Source organism: Lissotriton helveticus, chromosome 4_1 (assembly GCF_964261635.1).
Source record: "Lissotriton helveticus chromosome 4_1, aLisHel1.1, whole genome shotgun sequence".
Lineage (NCBI taxonomy): Eukaryota > Metazoa > Chordata > Amphibia > Caudata > Salamandridae > Lissotriton > Lissotriton helveticus.
The window spans coordinates 1,553,991,241-1,554,013,224 of NC_136063.1; positions in this window are offsets into that span (position 1 = coordinate 1,553,991,241).

Genomic DNA, 21,984 nt, shown 5'->3' on the forward strand with positions numbered 1-21,984 from the left:
ACCTTGCTTTTAGAATGAAGGAGGTCTTGTATCTCGTGTCTCAGGACTCGATCTCCCAGCAACCCGCAAGGGTGACTGGAAACACCGGAGCTGGATTTCTCGGCAGGAGAAAAGACAGCGTCTCTCTCAGTGCATCAAATGGGAGGGTCGGCTTCCTTCAGTACTCGCATCAGCTGGGCGTCGGGCAAGTAGATAGCCGCTCTGCTCCAAACCACTGTGTGTTTGCTTAAGGCAACGTTGGCATATTTATACCTGAAAGGTGCCGTCTTTGACGTAAGGTTGGACATAAGACGTCACTAAGAACTAACAGTTCTTTCTGGACTCCAGGAGTTCTTGTGCAAATCAAAACAAAAGCAGGGGGAATTCCCGGGCTGCTGGAGGCTTGGTTTGTTTAAAGAACACGTTGTGCTTTCTAGGAGTCTATGGGAGTAGCCTTGCCGTATTTGGACTGCATTGGCTATGCCTAAATATGGACATGATTCTTATGCCTTTATAAGGATATGTTTTGTTATAACCACATAAGGGCATGAATCGGGGATATTTAATTAGAGTCCTAGATAGATTCACAATACCAGGATCTAGAGGGTTTATTTTTTTTGCAGTTTTAATTTTGCTGGAGCTATTTGATTAAGTGCTTTACTAATTGAATTATTGTAGTGTTCACTAAGTTCAGTGGGACTTTGAGATGGAGGAATGAGCTGTAAATAATCTTTTATTTTCATCTCGAGCTCACCAGGAGGAATAGTGTGAAGGTTTCTGGATAACTTTAGTGTTGTTAAGTTGGAGGGAGGGGTGGGCACAAAGTTATTGATCGTGAAAAGGATGAGTTGGTGGTCAGATCAATCAATGGGGGAAATGTGGTAGAGAGACGCCAGATCCTTGCTAGTGATATTAGCGTCAAGGATGGCTCCTTTAGAGTGAATTGGAGAATCACAGAGTTGTTTAAAATCATTGATGTCAATTAAGTTATTGATGAGAGTAACCGAAGGGTGATCGATTTTGTTAAAATGAAGGTTGAAGTCTCCGAGGAAGAGGTTTCTACATTTAGAGATAGATGACTGTATAAGAAGATCGGACAGCTCTTCAACGAAGGAAAGAGGTTCCCAAGGGGATGATAGATATTATGTAGGAAGATGGAAGGTGAACCCAGAACTATAAGTTCTGCACCAAGGTATTCATAGGTGGTCGGGTGATGATGGTTAGAAGGAGAGAGTTGAAGTTCAGTTTTATAAATTATGGCAAGGCCACCTCCAATTTTGTCAGGCCTGTCTTTTCTAAGGATGGAGTAACCAGGCAGTGAGAACAAGTCAAGGTTAGGAGCCGCGATTGGATTGAGCCAGGGTTCAGTCAAAAAGGCAAATTCAATGCTTTCACTGAGGACGGTCTAAGCGATTTCAGTAGCGTGACATGAGGACGATCGAAAGTTAACCAGCATGCATTTGAGGGATTTATGATCTATTGGAATTGTGGAGGAGCAGTGGTAGATACTAGTGAGTTGCTGAGGGGTCTAGGTGAAACTGGGGAGGGCGGGATTCTACTAGTGCCCAGGATCACTGGGATAGATGAATGAGATGGAGGGGAATTATGATCAGTTGGAATTGTGGAGGGGCAGGTGTGGATACTAGTGAGTTGCTGAGGGGGTCTAGGTGAAACTGGGGAGGGCGTGATTCTACTAGTGCCCAGGATCACTGGGATAGATGAATGAGGTGGAGGGGAATTTGTGGTGGGGGAGGTGGTGGGGGTAGTCTTTATTGAGGTCAGGGAGGGGTTTGGGGGAGAAGGAGACGAGGGGGGCATTGGAGTAAATGAACTAACAATGCTTGGAGGTCTAAGAGGAGAGTTGTCAATGGGGGAATTATTCCCTTGGATAAAGAGCGCTGGGAATATTTGCAAGGGATCTAAGGGATACGAGCTTTGGGAATCGTTCCTTGTGGAGAGCGAGGTGAAGAGAGTTCTGAGACTATGGTTGAGAGGTGAAGTTCAATATTGAGGAGTGTTTGGGTAAGAAGTGTGATAGGAAAGGGGGCTAGAAGATCTGGTGGTAGGCGTGAAAGGTCCAAGTTAATTGAGGTAGAAGAACTAGGGTGAGAAAGAGGTGGGAAAACGGGCGGAGGGCATAGAGTGCTGTTAAATTTACAGGGGGAGGTGAAGTGTGAGAGAAAGCACTCTCAAGAGTAAACATGGTGTCATTGGGAAAGAAGGGTCTGGGAGGGGAGTTAGGAGTTGTTAAAGATGAGAAAATGCGGAGGATGGTGGTCAAGAGAGGAGATAGGAGGAGTTAGAGGAGCCATTGTGGGATCAAGGAAAGGTGTTCTAAGAGGAGGGGTAAGGATTTGTGAGGCTTGGGGTAAAGTAGAGAGATTACCAAATAGGAGTGATTATGGGGTAATGCAAGGGGCATTTGGAGGTTCACGGGATGAGGGCATCAGAGGGGGGAGAATATGGGAGATAAAGGGGGTAGTAGGAAAACAGGGGGTGAGGATACAATAGAAGTCGTGATGGAGAGCATCAGAGAAATGGGGGAATCCTTTGAGGTTGGCGAGATAGGTGATGTCATTGAAGGGGCCAATGTGTGTAGGGGCAAGACAGCATCTTGTGGTTGGGAGGCTGGGCAGTCGACGGTAAGTGTGGGAAGTACGTTTTGGAATAGGGAGCTGAAGTGGTGTTCAAAAATAGAGAGGTGGTGTTCGGCGCCTTGAATGAGGATATTTCCAGATTTGAAGATAGAGATGTCGATTTCTCCAGGAAAAGTGGGTGAAGGAGTGGTGGAAAGTTTAAGAATTTTGCAAGACTTCCTGACAGGAAGAAGTTGGAGAAAGATGCTTTTCCATTTGGAAGGGTGTTTAGTGAAGAAGATGTAGTTTGTTTTTATAATGGAGTTTAGGCTATGGTAGTTGTCAACGAATAAAGGTTTGTGGTGGCCGATAAGAAGTTTGTGCTTGACGTTTTTCTTGCCATTTTTGGAGAGGGTTGGGGGGTAAAGGATGGACCAAGAGTTAGGGCCATGTCTGTAGATGGGTGAGTCCGGTGTCAGGAGAGTATTGTTGAGGGGAGGCATGATGAATCTACACTATGGGTCAAAGGGATGGGGAAGATGAGCAGGAGGTCCGTTGAGATGAAGCGGATGTGTGTGGGGGGAAAAAGGAGGGAAAGGAAAGAGGGGTGGGTGAATATCAGTGAGATGGAGACTACACAACGTGAAGAGGTAGGTCGAGCAATTAGTTGGAACGATTGAGAGGCTGAAAGAGAGGGGGAGGTGAGAGAGGGGGGAGGATTCAGAAGAAAAAGGCAGTACATATGGATTAAATTAAGGGGGGATGGAGGAGAGTAAAGCAGAGGATAAAAAGTTGAGAACAGTGAAAATAAGGGAAAAGGAAGGGGGGGGAGAGTAGGACTGAAGGGGATAGAAAGGATAAAAAGACAGTGAAAAACAAGAGCAGAAGAAATCAATGAGGAAAAGGGAAGAGGGAGTGGTTGTGTTCTACAATTGTTATTTGGTGCTACAATGGTTCTAATTTCTAAGTGCTAGTTCTACCAAGTGCTTATTCTTGACAGTGTTCCATGAGGCCCTGTCCTATGTACATAACCCCTTGTGAATATTGCCCGTGCCAGTTGGCACAATGTATATAGTGTGATTACTATCTGATGTGTTTTGAAAATACACAAGTTATTTTTATATAACCTTGTGTGGAGTTCCTTTTGTAGTGTGCCTGGGATGTTGCTGCTGTGTGCATGCGCAAATACTTTACACATTGCCTCTGCTATAAGCGTGCCAAGCTACCAAAGGGTGAGCAGGGGTTATCTTGGCATGTGACTCCCTTGCCCTGACTAGAGTGGTGGTTTCTGCCTGGCTTTGGCGCAAGCCTTAGCCAACCAGAAATCCCAGTTCTAACATTGGTGATCAGCGATAAGGATTAGGACAACTGGCTACATTACAAAACTCAGCACTTTAGATAGTCACATGTAGGGGTTTATTGTTTGTGATTTTGGTTTTCCTCAAGAGTGTCATTTTCAAATGGTGTTCCTGTGCTTTATGTTTAGTGGCAGAAGAGAGAAAATGACAGGGCGAGACGCCAGTAGATAGGGAGTTCCTTCCTGGGTCCAGTGTCCAATCCCTGTTCCTGTCCCCAGAGGTGTGGATAGAGGAGAGAGAGGGGATGTGGAGGAGAAATGGCTAGTTCGGGGGGGTGGTTATCCCTGAGTGTAGTATGTGTGTCTGGATTCCCCAGTTTGGAAAGTTCCAATGGTGGCCAGCTAAAAACAAAAAAAACAACAAAAAAACTACGTTCAGTGCATGTGTTCCCCGTCCCGTTCCCGGAGTAATGGTACCTGTGTCACGTGGTTGTCAGGTTCAGAAATCAGGGGCGGTAAAAACTGTCTCACCAGTCTGGACAGGGAATGTGTGGATGAGTTGTGTGTTACACTGTAGGAGTTGATGTGAGTTTGTTTTCTGAAAAGGAGCTTGCACGGGAGGTGAACCTTCCAGTGGGGTGTGGTAGGTCCTGCAGAGGCCCTGGAGGAATAGGTGTGAGCTGGTTTGCTTGACAATAGGCTTGCACGGGAGGTATACCTCTGCCGTGCTCGAGGTCCTGCAGAGGCACTGGACGAGAAGGTGGGCTTCTGGCGGTGTGCTAGAGGTCTTGCAGAGGCATTGGGGAGTGATTCCAACAGGAGTGGTTTGTGTATCTTCTAGTCCTGATGGGAAGAAGAGGTTCATGTGTCGCCCAGCTAGGTCCCAGTAGAATGGGAAGGGTTGTAGGAGCCCACGTCCTGTATCTGAAGGAGAAGGAGTGGGAGGGACTGCATGTCTCCATGAGCGCCAACACCCTGTCTCAGGGCCTGGAGGGTTCCCTAAGGGAGCGCCAGGTCGGGGTCCTAGACTGTACTGGCAGGTCATTTGAGGAGGATCTTCCTGTGTCTAGAGGATGGGTAGTTTCTGTAACCATAACTCCGGCGGTCTTAGTATTGGGCAGTACCGCTCCTAAGTGGAGGGTGTATGAGGCCTGGTTGAGGGCAGAGAGGGGGAAAAACGCCCCAGTTGAAAAGCCAGTGGGTCAGGGGCCAGCCAGAAGGGCTGGGCCATCCGTGAGTGACCATGGTGACTCCACTTCTGTTCTGAGGCAGGCAGACTTTCGCCGACGCATTTGTGATGTGTCACCCTCAAGGGGGGGCATGCGTGCTTCCAGTGAAGTCCTGGTTCGCCGGGCCATCCACGAGGAGGGGAAGACCAGGTTTGGGTTGTAGCCTGACCTGGAAGGCAGGGCATCTGTAACCAGTGTCCTGGCCGGGTTGCCTTCTAGGGGTACGCCTGTGAACACAGGTGGGGCTGATCTTAAGTGAAGAGACCCTGTGTTGCCCAGAAGGGGTGGTGCAGGCCTCGCCGGGATCCTTAGGGTCCCTGGCTGACTAGGGTAGTACTGCCCTGAGAGCAGGGAGGGCCCATCTTAAAGGAAAGGGACCCTGCTCTACAATGGGAGGGTGCAGAACTCTGGAAGGTGGTGCAGAGGGAGGGAGTCCTCACCTCTGACCCCGGTGCATCCGGTAAATGTAGATCCCAGGAGGTAGACCAGTTGATGGAGAGAAGTCCTGATCTGGTGGGAGAGTTGTGTTCTGGTGGGTGCTTCCCTGGGAGGGTGTGGAACCCCAGAAGTAGAGGTAGGGTGGGGCATTCTTGCCCGTGACCTCTGGACAGCCTGAGGGTGTGGACCCTAGGTTGAAGAATCAGTGGTAGTTGTAGCTACACTGAGAGGGAGAGTGGAGAATGACTATTGTGTGCCAGGGGTTATTGCTCCCCACTCCGTGACTTGGTCAGGACCTGTGACATCTGGTTGGTCTAGGGCCTAGTCCTGCCCGTGGACAACTAGAGAGTACCAGTGGGGTATCCTAGTTGGGCCAGAGAGTTCATGTTTGGAGGAAACCATGTGGGTTCAGAGTGGCGTGGAACCGGAGGGTGTCCCTGCTGTGCGGGCCCGCGTCCGTGTTCTATCGCCCAAAGCAGGGAAGCCCATCAAGGGAGTGTTTGGTCTACCCTGCGTTTTGGCTGAAAGGGGTTTGTGTTGGACCTGGCCCTTTTGGCAGGTTCAACCCGAAACTTTTTGCTTTTGCCTAGCCTGTTTCTGTAACCTGGTGTTGGTGATTTTAGGTCTCTGCGCACTTTTTCACTGTAGCCCAGGGTAAAGTGCATGCGCTCTCTGAGTGCGTGTGTGAGATTGACCTGCCCTCCATAGGAATGCATGGGGAATATGTGTGACCATGGTAGTTCCTGATGTGTGGGGAGTGCCTGGTCGAGTTTGGTATGTGCAAACTCGTGAGATTGAATGCTGCGGGATAATGTGTGCGGCTTTAATGTGTCTAGTGTGGAAGTGCCACTTCTAGAAGTTGGTGTGTGTGTGCAGTGAATGTGCTGGCTGGTGATTGGCTGGAGCTGGCTGGTGTGCCTGGCTCCTGGAGTCAGGATGGGTCTGCCCCGGTGCTGAATGGGGAGATCTGCATGTTGATGGCAGGGAGGGGCTGCACCTGGGACCTGAATATGGCTGGGCATTCCCTCCACGATGCTGGCTCCGCCCCTATGGTGTGTCTGATGTCCCTGACCCACCCTGTGTATAGGCAGAGGGGCTGAGCAAAACAAAGTGCTCAGTAACCAGTTGCTTCTACTTTGCCCCTTGCCTGTACCTTTGGAGACAAAGGATTTGGGTGTATAAAAAGAGGCTGTGAACTCATGTAAAAGGTTCTTGTCCTGTACTCGAATCTACCAGGGGCGTGCTGCTGCTGGGGCCGAGGGGAAGGCTTGCCTCCCTGGGCCCTGCCCAGCCCCTGGATGCTGGAGGGCTTTTCTTTGCTGTGAGCTGCTTTTTGATCCACCTTAATCCATCCAGGACTGCTGGAACCGTTTTGGTGGGCTGCTTGTAGCCCTAAGGACGTGGGGGCTGCCCCAGCACCTTGTGAGTGCTGGTGTTGTTTTGAAATGCCCCTGGGTCTCTCTCTGCACACTGGAGCGCTTCACTTTTACTTTCCGGCAGCGTGCTGTGGTTATCCGGGGGGGGGAGGGAGCGCTTCTGCCAGTTTGTTACACGGCGGGTGCCCAGCCCGCTTATTTCAATTATTTATGGGTGCCACCCCATTTATGGTGCCCTTAGCGGGTGCCCATCCCGCTTGCTGGACTTATTTTTAAATTTGAAGGAGCCCACTCCTCCGTTGTCACCGCCAAAATCGCCGTCCGCGGCCCGCCTGGTTGTGGGCGGGGCCGCCGGATGGCACCCTGATTGGAGGGATACGCTGTTTTTTCACTATCTAGCCTGCCAGAAATGCTTTGTGGCGCTTTTACATTCTCTCTGAGGAATATTGTTTTCAATATTTTGTGTTATTATTACCTACTTTGCGGAACATGTATTTTGACTTTTAAAGTTCCTTCACTCTGGCTCACCTTCTGCCTGCCTGAGACCCCGGTCCGTCACGGCTTGTGCCGTTTGTACGGAGGGTCGGCCCAGGCATCACCTCAATTCCGGTTGCACTGCCGGAAGTAGTAGCAGCGCTCTAGTCTGCCTTCGCCCTCTCCCTATTTAATCAGGAGGAAGGCGCGGACGCGCGCAGCGGCGCGCCAATGGCGCGCCAATGGCAAGCCCGTCTGCGCCCGTCCGCGCCTGAACGCTGCCAGTTGCCAGGACATCTTCGTCTTTCCAGGTACCTCAACCTTTGTCCTCAGTGTCTTCCAACCCTAATATCATTATGTCCATCCTTAGGTATTCCAGCATAGAATTGAAAGATCTATATTCCCCATATATTATATCTTCCGATGCCCTATCAGCTGAAATCAACAGGTTTCCATACATCTCTTCCTAGCTCCTTCTTCTAACCAGATTGTAACTATGGCCTCCTCCTGTCCTAATCCACCTAGTGGGGTTTCTTACGAATTTACGGCCATCTATTTTAATGCTCGTTCTATCCCCAAACACACATTGGAAATATGGAGTCTCCTTGACTCAGAAGCCCCTGATATCTGTTTCGTGTCTGAGACCTGGCTACACGAGAATGCGACCCCTGATCTCCATATAGCCTTTCCCCCAGAGTATAAAATAATACGACATGATAGGAAGGACTCCAGAGGGGGCGGACTACTAATCGCAGCCACTCACAACATCAATATAAGCTGCGTGGAAAACCTTGTGTTTGACCGCACTGAAATTGTTGTGTTTGAAATAAGCGGTCCCTTAAATGAGGTTTGGAAGGGGGCTCAACTCTATCGTCCCCCCCGGAATGAAGAGAGAGTTTGCTAACTCTCTGCTAGAGATCATCGCCCCTCATGTCCTGACCTCGGATACATTTCTGCTGATTGGCCATTTTAATTATCATGCTGAAGAGCAATCAGATGCGGACACTGAGAAACTAATCTCTAATATGTGTACCCTTAACCTCATTCAGAAGATCGCTGGCCCGACTCATCAAGCTGGCAACACTCTGGATCTTCTCTTCTCCAATTCCCCCGATATCAGGGCTGACCCTCCCATCCCATTGCTCTGGACCGATCACTATTTAGTGAAGTTCACCATCCTCACTCCCATAATAGAGTCAGCCTCTAAAGAGGAATTTATATCTCGCAGACCCCTGAAAAAAAGTGCGTTACCCTCTTTTTCTAAGCACTTCCAATCCGAGTCCATAATTTCCATCAGAAGTGTCAGCGCAGCCGCACCGCACTTTGACGTAATCATTGAAAGAGTACTTGACAAAATTGCCTCCCAGCGCAAGGTTAAGTGTAAGACTACGACTGCCCCATGGTTCACTGAACAGCTAAAAATCACCAAATCTCTAACAAGAGCTGCCGAGAAAAAATGGCGGAATAATAAAGATCCAATGAACCGGAATGCATATAAAACTCTGCACACCAGCTATATGCGGGATATAAGGATGGCCAAGCGACCATACCTAACAGATCGTATAAATAAAGCAGAAAATTCCTCAAGAGAACTGTACCAAATTTTGAGAGAATTTACTACCCCCAATAATCCATCGTCAATTCCCAACTCCAGAGAATGGACCGAAGCACTTTCGGGATTCTTTGAGGATAAAATAACTGCTATACATGCATCCTTTTCCCCCTGTCAAATCCCAATGCAGCCCGAAGGGCCGATATCTACTCCAGATGATTTATTGCACACCTGGGATAAATTCAAAATGATTGATAAGGACAAGACCTTGTCAGTTGGATTAAAAATCAAGTCTGGCTCCCCCACTGATCAGGTTCCGACAAAACTGTTCACTACACTGGCCCCGGCCCTGGTAGAATGCCTAACCAGTCTCCTCAATAAATCTCTTCTGGCGGCAGACTTTCCCATAATATGGAAGGCAGCTAGAATCAGGCCAATATTGAAGAAACCCTCAGCCGACCCGAATATTCTCCTAAATTACCGGCTGATTTCTTTGTTGCCATATTTTGGAAAGATACTGCAATCTTTTGTTAATGGACAGCTGGCGAGCCATCTTGAGAATCAGGGGCTTTTAGATCCTTCCCAGTCGGGTTTCTCTGCCTCTCATAGCACGGAGACAGCACTGGCAACAATATAGCAAACAGACGGCCGGTCAAGATGGGAGTTCCGCAGGGCTCCGTTTTGAGCCCCACGCTTTTTAATGTCTACATGACACCCTTGGCCAGAGTGATTAGAGCGTTCGGTTTTGAGGTTTTATCCTACGCCGACGATACTCAAATTCTGGTCACTTTAGGCCCTGATCTCAATGAGACTAAACTTCTCTTCAAAAACTGCATGATCAAGGTCAAGAATTGGATGAGCATTAATCACCTGCAGCTCAACGGCAATAAAACTGAGATCGTGCTCTTTGACAAAGCCGCTGAACACTGGGCGCATGATTGGTGGCCAGTACACCTTGGTGACTGTCCTACCCCCAAGGAATCCGTACGGAACTTGGGTTTCTACATGGATAATAAGTTATCCATGAAAACCCAAATAAATCACATCGTAGGAACCTGTTTCGGACTCATGCGCAGTATGCACAAAGTCTTTAAGTGGATTCCAGCAGAGGCACAAAAACCCTTAGTGCAGGGTCTAGTCATAAACAGGTTAGACTACGGGAATTCGCTCCTACTAGCGATAAACGAGCACCACCTGAAAAGACTACAGGTTCTTCAGAACACTGCGGCGCGGTTGGTTTTAAACCTCCCCCGGAGATCTCCATCTGTCCCATGCCTCAGAAGCCTCCATTGGCTTCCGGTTAAAAAGTGAATTATGTTCAAAACGCTATGTTTGGTTCATAAATACATTTACGGCAACGGCCCAAAATATTGGTCCCATAAGCTTACATGGTACACACCCATAAGGCAACTTAGATCTAGCACTGTGTCACTCCTCACTCCTTTGAGAATACAAACCTCCAGAAATGGGGGTCGAGCCTTTTCCTTTCTTGCCCCCTCCTTCTGGAATAAAATGCCCCTGAACCTGCGCACTACCTCAGAACACAGCTGCTTTCGTAAGAAACTGAAGACATGGCTTTTTGCAAACTAAGCTGTCCCCTCTATTTCAGAGCCGTCTGCATGCGCCATTAGACTCTTTGGACGTGATATGTGCGCGTTACAAATGCCTCTGCCTTGACTTGACTTGACTTGAAAAGGAAGTGACGCCACTGTGTGACGTCGCGGGGCTCCCAAGCCGAAGGGAGAGCCCCGCGGTGCCAGCCGGAGAGGAGAGAGCTCCGGGAAATGCTGCTGTGTCCAGTGGGGCTCCCATGTGCGAGGGAGAGCCCTGTCTGTTGCCCGCAGGTACCGGAAGGCGGGCGCGACGCGAAGCGGGGCTCTCATGAGGAGAGAGAGCCCCGCGTGGAAGGCGCCACCCCAGAGCCCCCGGAGACAGAGTGCTGCCATCGCCCCCAGCCGGTGAGTGTCCAAGGAAGCTGGGGGGGAGAGAGATGGAATCCGAGCGGCCTCTTATGCTTGGAGGGCTGCTCCAACGTGGTGACATAGTTTTGAAGGCCCCTGTGGGGGTCCCAAGGCCTCGTGAGCACTTTCCTCCGGTGTTTGGGGGCCTATGTTCTTACCACATTCTTGGGGGCAAATGATTACTTGCAGAGCCCGTGCGGGGCTCCAGCCACTGGCCGTGATAATTTTAAGGGCCCCGGGTGGTCCTATGTTTGGGGGGCATGTTTGCTTCATGAGCCAAGGTGGCTCCCTCGCACCCCATTAATTATTTTGTCCCAGTCCCAAGGCCTAGAGGGCTCCCCATGTTTGGCACAATTTTGGTTTCTAAAGGGCTAGTGAAGGCCCATGTTGCAGTTTTGAGTTTCCAGCTGCCCAGCAAGTAGTGGGCAGCTTCACCGTTTAGGCTGTTCTTTCAGGGGACCTGTTCTTGGTAAACTTGGGAGTGAGTCGCACTCCCTTCGCCCCTACCTCGGCCTTCCACAGCTGCGCAGCACTTAGTGCCAGCTGCAGCGTTTAGGCCCTGTTCTTGTACTCAGCTGCCCAGCAAGTAGTGGGCAGCTGCAACGTTTAGGCTTGTGCAGATGGCGCACCCCTGACTGGCGCTGCATTGGCAGCGCGCCCTGACATTCTGTACACAGGGCATTTGAGCCCCTTCTTCACAGGTATATGGTGTGATTACTATCACACTATGTGTTTTGACAATACAAAGGTTATTTTTATATAACCATGTGTGGAGTTCCTTTTGTAGTGTGCCTGGGATGTTGTTGCTGTGTGCGTGCTCAAATACTCTACACATTGCCTCCGGGATAAGCCTGTCTGCTCGTGCCAAGCTACCAAGGGGGTGAGCAGGGGTTATCTTGGCGTGTGAATCCCTTGCCCTGACTAGAGTGGTGGTTTCTGCCTGGCTTTGGCGTAAGCCTTAGCCAACCAGAAATCCCAGTTCTAACAAGTAACTTCTAGAAAGTTCAGAAGGAATGTTAACGTCAGAAAAGTTTTGGGGTGTTACTTGCCTGTTTTTTATGCTGAATAATTCTGCATAGGTTGGGTATTGTGGGCATACTACTTGCAACATGAGATGGAATGTGTTGTGAAACCTCTCTCATTGCAGGTGGATGCAAGTGCTTTTATTTCATTGATGTTTTCTCGTACCACTATCTTCATCGCAGAAGCAGATTGGTTATGCTCTGTGGTTCCTAAAGCAGGGTCACCAAGAGTAACCACACTGCCTGTGCAATGGTATAAGTAGTATTGCACGCACCTCCGGTGACACCTGGGCTCAGTTAGTCTCTCCTTCAAATAAACGTACCCACTATGACTTAACGCCTTAACCGCGGCAGTTTTTCCGCCGCGGTGCGGGCGTTCTAAGAGGTAGGCGGGTCTTTGTCAGCCGTTGGCCGACGGCAGCACGGAAGGGGTTAAAATACTTTTTCCTCTGCTGGATTTTATGTATTTGGCTTCTTTATTGGATGTCATTTTCTGTAAAGAATTGAATAAGAACAACTATTGTTACATTCATTTGAAGTGTTGTTTATTTCCTATTCTAAAAAAAACATGTTAGAGAAAATTTAATGCACAACATTGTTGATGTTGCTTGTGAATAGTTGTGTTCCTATTTTTTACCTAGAAATTAATAATCGTTGTGTTGTTATACACAAGAGTTATTTGCAAAGCTTACCTTTTTAAGTATTCTTTTTTGTTGCTTCTGAATTTTCAGAGGTCATGTGTTGGTTGTTCTCTGTTCTAAGGCTGTGTTTCAATTTGGACTTTATTGTTGTTTTGTTTGTTCTGAAAAAAATAATTGTAATTAAGGATTATTTTTAGGTGTTGTTTATATTTTCGATTACACTGCAATTTAAAAGATTAGTGCTTTGTAATGGTTCTGCAGTTTCAAGTTTGACTTGCTTTTTGGGGGCATTTTGCTTGGGTTTGACTGATTTTTGTTTGTTGAGGTCTTAAAAGTTCATAATAATAGTGTGGCAAATTTTTTACCATGGAAAGTTAGTTCTCTTCTGAGGGGCTGTTTTTAATTTGTAGTTGGATGTTTTCTGTATCGATGTTTGATATTTCAAAAGTCTGTAAAAAAAGATTTGCAATTTTACATATGTTTGAAGACAGTTTTATTTTGCAAGTGTTTTTCATTGTTGATATCCAAAGTTACATAAACTTTGCTGCACATTGCTTGTGCTCTTGTATCCAGCAAATGTTTATATATAAAAAGGAGAATATTATTACCTTAATTTCTTTTTCATTTCCGCCGACAAATAATGCTTGTCTTTTGTTTCAGTTGGAGGGTGTGTCCTCCTCTGCTGGTGTTGTTTGATCTTTGTTCTGTTTGGAATATAAAATGTGTTATACTTTGTTTTTCACATATTGCACATAACCATGCTAGTTTAACAGTTTTAGTAATTAAGACATTTTATTGGGGTACTACAACTTTGCATTCATTCACATCCAACACTTTCCCTGAGGCAAACACAGGTCGGAGTTCGATTAGTAAATTTGCCACCACCACCATCCAGCACTTTCCCCGAGGAAAACACAGTCGGAGCAGGAATAGTAAATTTGCTCCTCAACACCATTCAGATTTTTCCCTGAGGCAAACACAGTTTGGAGTTTTAATAGTAAATTTGCCCCCACGACCTTCCAGCACTTTCCCTGAGGTAAACACAGGTCGGAGTTGTATTGGTAAATTTGCCCACACCACCATCCAGCACTTTCCCTGAGGCAAATACAGGTTGAGTTGAAATAGTAAATTTCACACCATCACAAGCCAGCACTAGCCCTGAGGCAAACATAGGTTGGAGTTTGAATAGTAAATTTACCCCCACCACCATCCAGTACCTGCCCTCAGTCAAACACAGGTTGGAGTTCGAATAGTAAATTTGCCCCCTCCACTATCCAGCATTTTCCCTGAGTCAAATGCAGGTCGGAATTGGAATAGTAAATTTGCTCCTCAACACCATCCGGCACTTTCCATGAGGCAAAGACAGGTCGGAGTTGGAATAGTAAATTTGCCCCTCAACACCAACCAGCATTTTCCCTGATGTAAACACAGGTCGGAGTTGGGATGGCAATTTTTTCCCCACCACCATCCAGCACTTTCCCTGAAGCAAATGCAGGTCGGTCTTGGAATGGATATTTTGCTTCCAACACCATCCAGCACTTTCCCAGAGGCAATCAAAGGTCGGAGTTGGGATAGTAAATTTGCCTCTCAATACCATCCAGCACTTTCCCTGAAGCAAACACAGGTTGGAGTAAGAATAGTAACCCCCCCAACATCCTACTTTTTCCCTGAGGCCAGCACAGCTTGGTTTTGGAATAGTAAATGTCCCTTCCCCAACATCCGGCACTTTCCCTGGGGCAAACATAGGTCAGAGTAAGAATAGTAATATTGCCCCCCCAACATCCTTCACTTTCTCTGAGGCCTGCATGAGTTGGAATAATTATTTTGCCTCCCCCACCATCCACTACTTTCCCTGAGGCAAACACAGCTCGGAGTAGGAATAGTAAATTTGCCCTCTCAACCATCCAGTAATTTTACTGAGGCAAACACAGGTTGGAGTTGGAATAGTAAATTTGTCTCCTCCAGTATCCCACACTTTGCCTGAGGCAAACACAGCTCGGAGTTTTAATAGTAAATTTGTCCTCACCACCATATCACACTTTCCTGGAGGTAAACACAGGTCGGAGTTGGAATAATAAACTTACACCGCAAAACTATCCTTTTTTTTCAGTGCAAAGCACAACTGTTTTTGGTTTAACATTTTATTAACAGTTGTCATTTTTATCAAATATTAATGTTTATGTTGTCATTTGTATCAAATATTAATGTTTATATTTGAATATATATATATTTCTTTTAAAGCTTAATTATATTTATTTCATATAAAAATAATACGTATTTTTACTTACAGAGTTTGTGGATTTTTTTGCAGTGTTGTAACTGTTTAATACATCTTGCTGCTTTTGAAATTCAGCAAATGCTGTAAAACATATTAAATTATTACTTGTTAGTATTTTTGAATTATGTTTTAATTTTGTATTTAAAAAATACTTAAATTGTTCACTTACTTCAGACTGTAGATGGCACTGTTAGTGTTATCCAAATTTCAATAGCTTGCTGGCTTGAAAAATTCCTGTGGTCTCCGTGGGAGTCAGTTTAGCACTGGTTTGAAAATGGTGGACGGCTGCTTTTAATTGTCTGTTTGATGGTGAACGATAATTTAAAAGAAAATATGTTTTGTAAACAGTTTTTTTGCATGATTCAGAAGCTGACAAAGACTAGAATTATTTTGATAGCTTTAAAAATGTTTGTTATAACATTTATTGTTGATAGGTCATCCATTTTGGTTAGTTGCGGGTTAAGGGGCATTCATAAAAATAGTTGATGGACTTTTGTTTTTTCATTGTTCAAAATGGTGGCTTAATAATCTTGCTTTCGCTTCGTTGGTTTTTTCCCTCAAATATATTATTCTTTTTTATGTATTTCTTTTTGATTTTTATATTAATAAAGGGGTATTAATTAATTTCGGGATATACTAATATACACACGTATAATTTTAATACACAAGTATTTTTATTAATCTGTGTATTAATACACATCCCCACCCAAAACCCCTATTTCACCTGCATCCCGTTCCAGGGGTTAGGTATCACTTTAAAAAAAAAATAGAATTTTTTTGTGAATTTACAGAATAATATGCATAAATTATACAAGTATTAATTTTAGAGTATTTCATTTTAATAATAAGTATTATTGTTATATACCCTTGTCTTAATACACTTCCCCACCCAAAACCTCTACTTCCCTTGCATCCCATCTCAGGGGTTAGTTATACTTAAAAAAATTGTTTTTTAAATAAGTTTATTTAATTTAAAATAAAAAAATGTAGTAATAGTATGCATTGTAATAGTTTGCATTGTAGTCGTTTGCGCTGTAATGGTACTTTTAGTGCATTTCTATGATTTTGCGATGTAATGGTGTGCGTTGTAAAATCATGCGATTGTAATGGTAGCTGCATTGTAAAATTCACGTTCTAAAAGCATGCATTGTAATGGTTTGCATGGTACCATGATATATTTGTGTTTCAGGTTCTGACGAGAGAGAGTGCTAATATGCAGCTCCGGTATGCCCAATTGCGGTTGTAGCAAAACCTGAAATGACCAAGTGTCTGAGGTCAAAAGCTGGAAAATGTATATTTACTGAGATTTTTTAACACAATTTTTTTTAACAAACTCATTAAAGTCCACCTATAGCTGGCTCATTCAGAAACCAGTTGAAAATAGACTCTTGGAGAAACTTCAGTTCTCTAAATTGCCCTTGCATAACTCTGTGATTGTGTAGTCTACTCATGGCTGCATTGTTTCTTAGTACTCTTTAGACAAGGCTTCTCCATGGGCTTTACTCTCTTTCATCAAGACCCAAGTTGTATGTTTGAGCGCACATTTGTGTAGTGGTGCGCGCATTCTTTTGTTCCTGGCATTCTCATTGACTGAAGTCACAGTGGTCTGTTGAGATTAGTGTTGGTTGCGTTTTGTACTGGTACTGGTAAATTCTAGTGGACAGTGGGTGGCAAGAATAGAATAGATTAAATTTATTCTTTTGACATGAATTATACTGAAAGTGTACAGCTTTATCCTATTGTGGCCATGTGTGGAGCACCATGGTAATGGATGCATTTGCATGATAACATTACCTTTTATTTCGTACTGCTTTGGTGAACAGTGATCCATTGCTTAGCTCAAGTGTTTATGTTTAATGTGTATGTGTGTGTGTGGGTAGGTGTGTGCGCATGTGCAAAATTTTAAAGATAACTTCGTTGGGATGGTTAAAATTTGTAGAACGTTGAAGGGATGTTGATGTGTCCTTATAATTTGAATGATGTTCCACGGACGTGTCAAATGCTTGCTTAATTAAATACTTTTATGCCTGATTGTATGCATAATGCAGCCATAACCACACCATGACACATAATTCCAATAAGCATAATGATGCTTAACTCCACACAGTTCCACACCACACAATTCAACTCCAAACATTTCCAATACACACCACATAATTCCACACCAAACCACATATTTCAAATATAGAATAGTATTCCACAAACACCACATACCTGCAATATACACCACAAATGTCCACATCATGCCACAACATTTAACAGCACAACACAAAAATCAACTCCACAATATGCCACTCCACAAGACACAATACCATTCCACATAATTAACTCCATAACACACATTCACACTCAACATAATTCCAGTACACTTGATACTATTTGATTTCTATCCACATAATTCCACAGTGCACAATGCCACATACTTCTACTACACAACTTCACACAACACCACACAATTCCACGCAGCACAATTCCAGAACAAACAATTCTAATCCAACACATCTCTCCATTACACTTCTACCAACCCTGTCAACTCTCCCCTATACACCCACTGCCACTCTCATCTACCCCTCACACTGCTCCCACTCCTCTCACTTCTAAATCCCACTGCCCCCTCTCATCCCTCCCTCACACTCTATCTCCTCTCTATACTGCCTGCTCAAACACGCTACCTTCCTGTACCTCCACACAATGTGCATTGGTCCACCTCTTGCCTCTCCCTCACAACACCACGGGTGCCCCTTCCACTCATACCTCTATCCCTCCCGTACTCTCTCTCAACCTTCTCTCTGGCTTTCACATGCCCTCTTCCCACCTCTCTCATATGGTTCACTTTAGGTTTTCAAGCACAGTTTTTATCCTGTGCCTTTTCAAAGTTTCCGTCCCTCAAACCCAGGCTTTCCTCCTCATCTTAGGGTGTCTTCTGCATACACAGGTCATCCCTTTTTATGTGTCTGTGCCCTGCTCTCCCCTTCTTTCTTCCATTCTCACACAATCATTCTGTTCCTCTATCCAGAGTTCATTCACCACTTCCTGAACAATCTACCTATCCCTTTCTATCTCCTTTCTATATATTCTGTGCAGCTTTCACTCCATCTAGTCACGATACCACAGAATTCCACCCCACACAGTTCCACAACTAACAATTCCAATACAACCCACATAGTTCCTCATAATGACTCCTGCCATTTACAATGCCAATAGCTCTAACTCTCTCAAATGGGAGACCAATTGCAATGCAAATGCTTGTTTTAGTTTCTGTCGCCGGTTATTATATTATTGATTAAGCACCAGAAGACTCTTGGATAATAATGAGCCTTACAAAGTCAATACATTACATACACTGGAAAATGGTGGTGGTCTGACGGTGATGTTGTCATTCCTTGCTTATAGGAATTTTATAGAGAATTTTTGATCACAAAGGGCTTAGAGAACAAATTTGGCTGATGCTACGTATGCTACATAAATGAACAATATATTTGGCTCTTTAGATGAATATTGATTGTTAGTGCAGCCTGCCGGGAAAATAATTCACACTCAGATGTATATGATGAATCTGATGCAGACATTTATGAAACCGGCATTTCAACTTCCAGTAAGGCAAACAATGTTAATCAAGGCCAAGACCAAGATGTATCAACCCCGGAAATATCCGGCTATTCGGATACTAGGAAAAATAGCGATCCAGGGCAAGGAACTACACCAAGGAAAAAACTTGAGAAAAGAAGAATAAGGAATAAAAAATTAAATAAATCGGCTTATGAAGATACCACTGATCAGGAAAGTAACCCAGAGCCAATCAATACACGAAAAAACCTTAAACCTAAAAAATTTAAGGAAATAACATTGGCTCAAGAAAGTGGAGAGGATTCAACTGGGGATATCTCTCAACACGAGGGAAGAGGTGAAGCAACCGAGCCATCTCTGAAAGATATACTAAGCTCCATAAAGAAACTTCATAACGATGTTAAAACAGACACTCAAAAGCATCAAATAGCCATTCAAAAGCTGCAGGGTGCAGTTAACAAGGTGGGAAGCACCTGTCTAGCGATATCAGAAAGGATGGTGTCAGTTGAAACACGAACTGACCATCTTGAGAAGGATATTACTTATCTTCAAAAACAGGAAAAAACACAAGATTGAATTATACAGGACCTGTTGACAAAGATCGAGGACCAGGAGAATAGATCGAGGAGAAACAACCTGCGCTTCCTGGTCCTCCCGGAAGGCGTCGAAGGCAATGACCCAAGAGAGTATGTAATTAAACTTCTCAAATCAGCCCTCCCTGAACTGCAAAACTGGGAACTGGAGAGAGAGGTTCAACGAGCCCATCGCTTTCCCCTTACCCAACCTAAGCAATCGCAGAACCAATCTAAATATCCAAGGGCAATGTTGGTGTTTTTTGGAAATTTTTTACTTCGAGACACTATTTATGAGATAGCTCGTCCTACAAGCAAGAGAGAATTTATTGGTACCGTATTTTTTGTGAGACCTGACTTTGCCCATGCAACTGTTGAGATGAGGTGGAGGTTGAGGCAGCTATTTACTCCCTTTGAGCAGATAGGTGCAAAAGTATTTTTACAGAACCCTGCCCGACTGAAAATAGTTTTCAGGGGATCAACCCGCAGCTTCAACAGCGAAATACAGGCTGAAAATTACCTTAAAGAAATCTCAAAGACCGCAAAAAAGTAATATCAATAATGCTCAAGGGAAAAAAAATAATAATAATTCTTCGTTATGATGCAGAACGGACCAAAAGTACTATATAAAATATGTTGTTGTGATCAATATGAGGAGAACAATATTAATCACTAACTAAATAGGATATAATATATGACTGTTAATAACCGGAGTAAAGCTCCCGCTTTCATAGACTTTTTTTTCTCTAAGTAACTATAACTCCCATGCGGGGCAGGGGGTGGGAGTGCACGAAGGCGCCCTGACCAAACGGACGCCCACACCTGGATCCTACTGGACCCAGGATGCCTCAAGGGGAGGTAAAGGGGGGGGTCAGGGGGGGGGAGACCAGGTCCAAAGGGATTTACCGGGGGTATGAGATACACGCAGAGAAACATAAGGAAAGAAATTATTGGGGGGAAGCTTCTTTGTAGAACGCAATTTAGAGAACAATCACTATGTAATAATAAACAACCGGTATGGCTAAATTAAAAATACTTTCAATGAATATATGTGGCCTCAACGATGTAAAGAAAAGACAGAAAGTGGCAGAGGGACTCAAGCTTTCAGCGGCCAATATTATTTCTTTGCAAGAAACACATATCGAAGGGGCACAAAAGCATCTACTTCAAACACTTGGATACCGACTCATCTCCGCCACCACACAAGGATCACGTACTAAGGGGGTGGCGATCTTAGCAAAAGGGGCAGGGCTGCAGTTTTCAAGATCAGTTGCGGATAAATCGGGACGATATGTTATAGCAGAGTGTGGATATAATAACGGGAAGAATAAATTAACACTCTGCACCATTTATGGAAACATTAGTGACGATCCGGATGTGCTGATCAGTGTTTCTGATGAACTTGTGCATTGGCCCCTCCCATTGATAGTGTGCGGGGATCTAAATATTCACATACCTAGCGATTGGTCTATGGGTCCAGAGTTTACATTTCGTGGGAGGAAGCATAAAGTTTTTCAAGCATTAAAAGATATGTGTGGGTTACATGGTTTAGTAGACGGATGGATAGCAAAACATCCAGGGGATCCTGGGTATACCTATTTTTCTCACCCGCATTCAAGACACGCAAGGTTAGATTATATGTTTATGTCTAACGCTTTGAAATCAGGGTGCCAAATAGAAAAACTGCCAAGAATCCTCTTGGATCATAATCCACTAGTACTCATTCTTACATGTGGCATAGATAAACCTTCACTAAACACATGAACGTTTGAAAAGGCACTTTTATATAACGAAGGATATTGTCAACATATGAGAACATGGATCCCGGTTTTCCTGTCTGAAAATATAGGGTCTGCAACAGTGGATGTAGTGTGGGATACCCTGAAGGCTTGTATTAGGGGCGAAACCATGCGCTTTTCTCTTCAGCTTAATAAAGAAAGGAGATTAAAAATGACAGCTCGTGAACAGAATCTATGTAATGGTGAGGAGGATCTGATTAAAGTAGTTCATGAAGGCAGGGAAGTAGATTCCGCTGTAAGCAGGGTAGCAATCGCAAAGAACCACATCTCTGAAATTTTAATCGAAAAGGCGATTGCGAGGGCAAACTCTCAGAAAGAGAAAACGTATGAGCTAAGCGAAAGGGTAGGTCACCAATTAGCTGTCAGAACCCGGGAAGAATCGTCAAGCACTTTAATAAAAGAAATCATTGATCCAGTAGCTGGCCTGAGAGCAGAATTCTCTGATATTAGAACAGCTTTCCAGAGGTTCTATCAGAAGTTATATCATGAAACTGATAATGTGGGTCGCAAACCCGATTTATATTTGGGTCTAATTACCAAAGATCAGTTGGATACAGATGATCGAAATATACTAGATGGTCCCATACAGTGGGAAGAAATTCTATTATCAGTGAATTCTATGCCTAATGGTAAGGCAAAGGGCTTGGATGGAATACCCACAGAGTTTTATGTAAAATTTGCGCCACAAATCAGGGGGATTGTTTCAGAACTTTTTAAATCCATCGGGCAAGGGGGGAACCCACCGAGGTCATGGTCATTAGCCAAAATAGTAGTTTTTCCGAAAAAAAATAAAAACCAACAGGAAATGGGATCTTATCGACCAATTACCCTGATAAACGGGGATTCCAAAATTTATTCTAAAATATTAGCATCACGGCTGGCACCCTTGATTCATAAAATAGTCTCTGAGAGGCAACACAGGTTTGTGCCAGGAAGGTCTACTATTGACCATGTACAAAGAGTTATTTCTTTCTTTGACTACACTGGAACTACAGGAGACCCTATGGCGCTCATCTTGCTAGATGCGGAGAAGGCGTTTGATAGGGTCTCCTGGAAGTTCCTGTGGGTGGCAATGGCAAACTGTGGTATTGGTGAAAAATGTATAACTGCTATTAAACAGTTGTATGTAAACCCCAGAGCCAGCGTCTTGATCAACGGGACTCTGTCAGAAAATTTCATTATCACTAGGGGGACTAGACAAGGGTGCCCTTGCTCACTCCTCC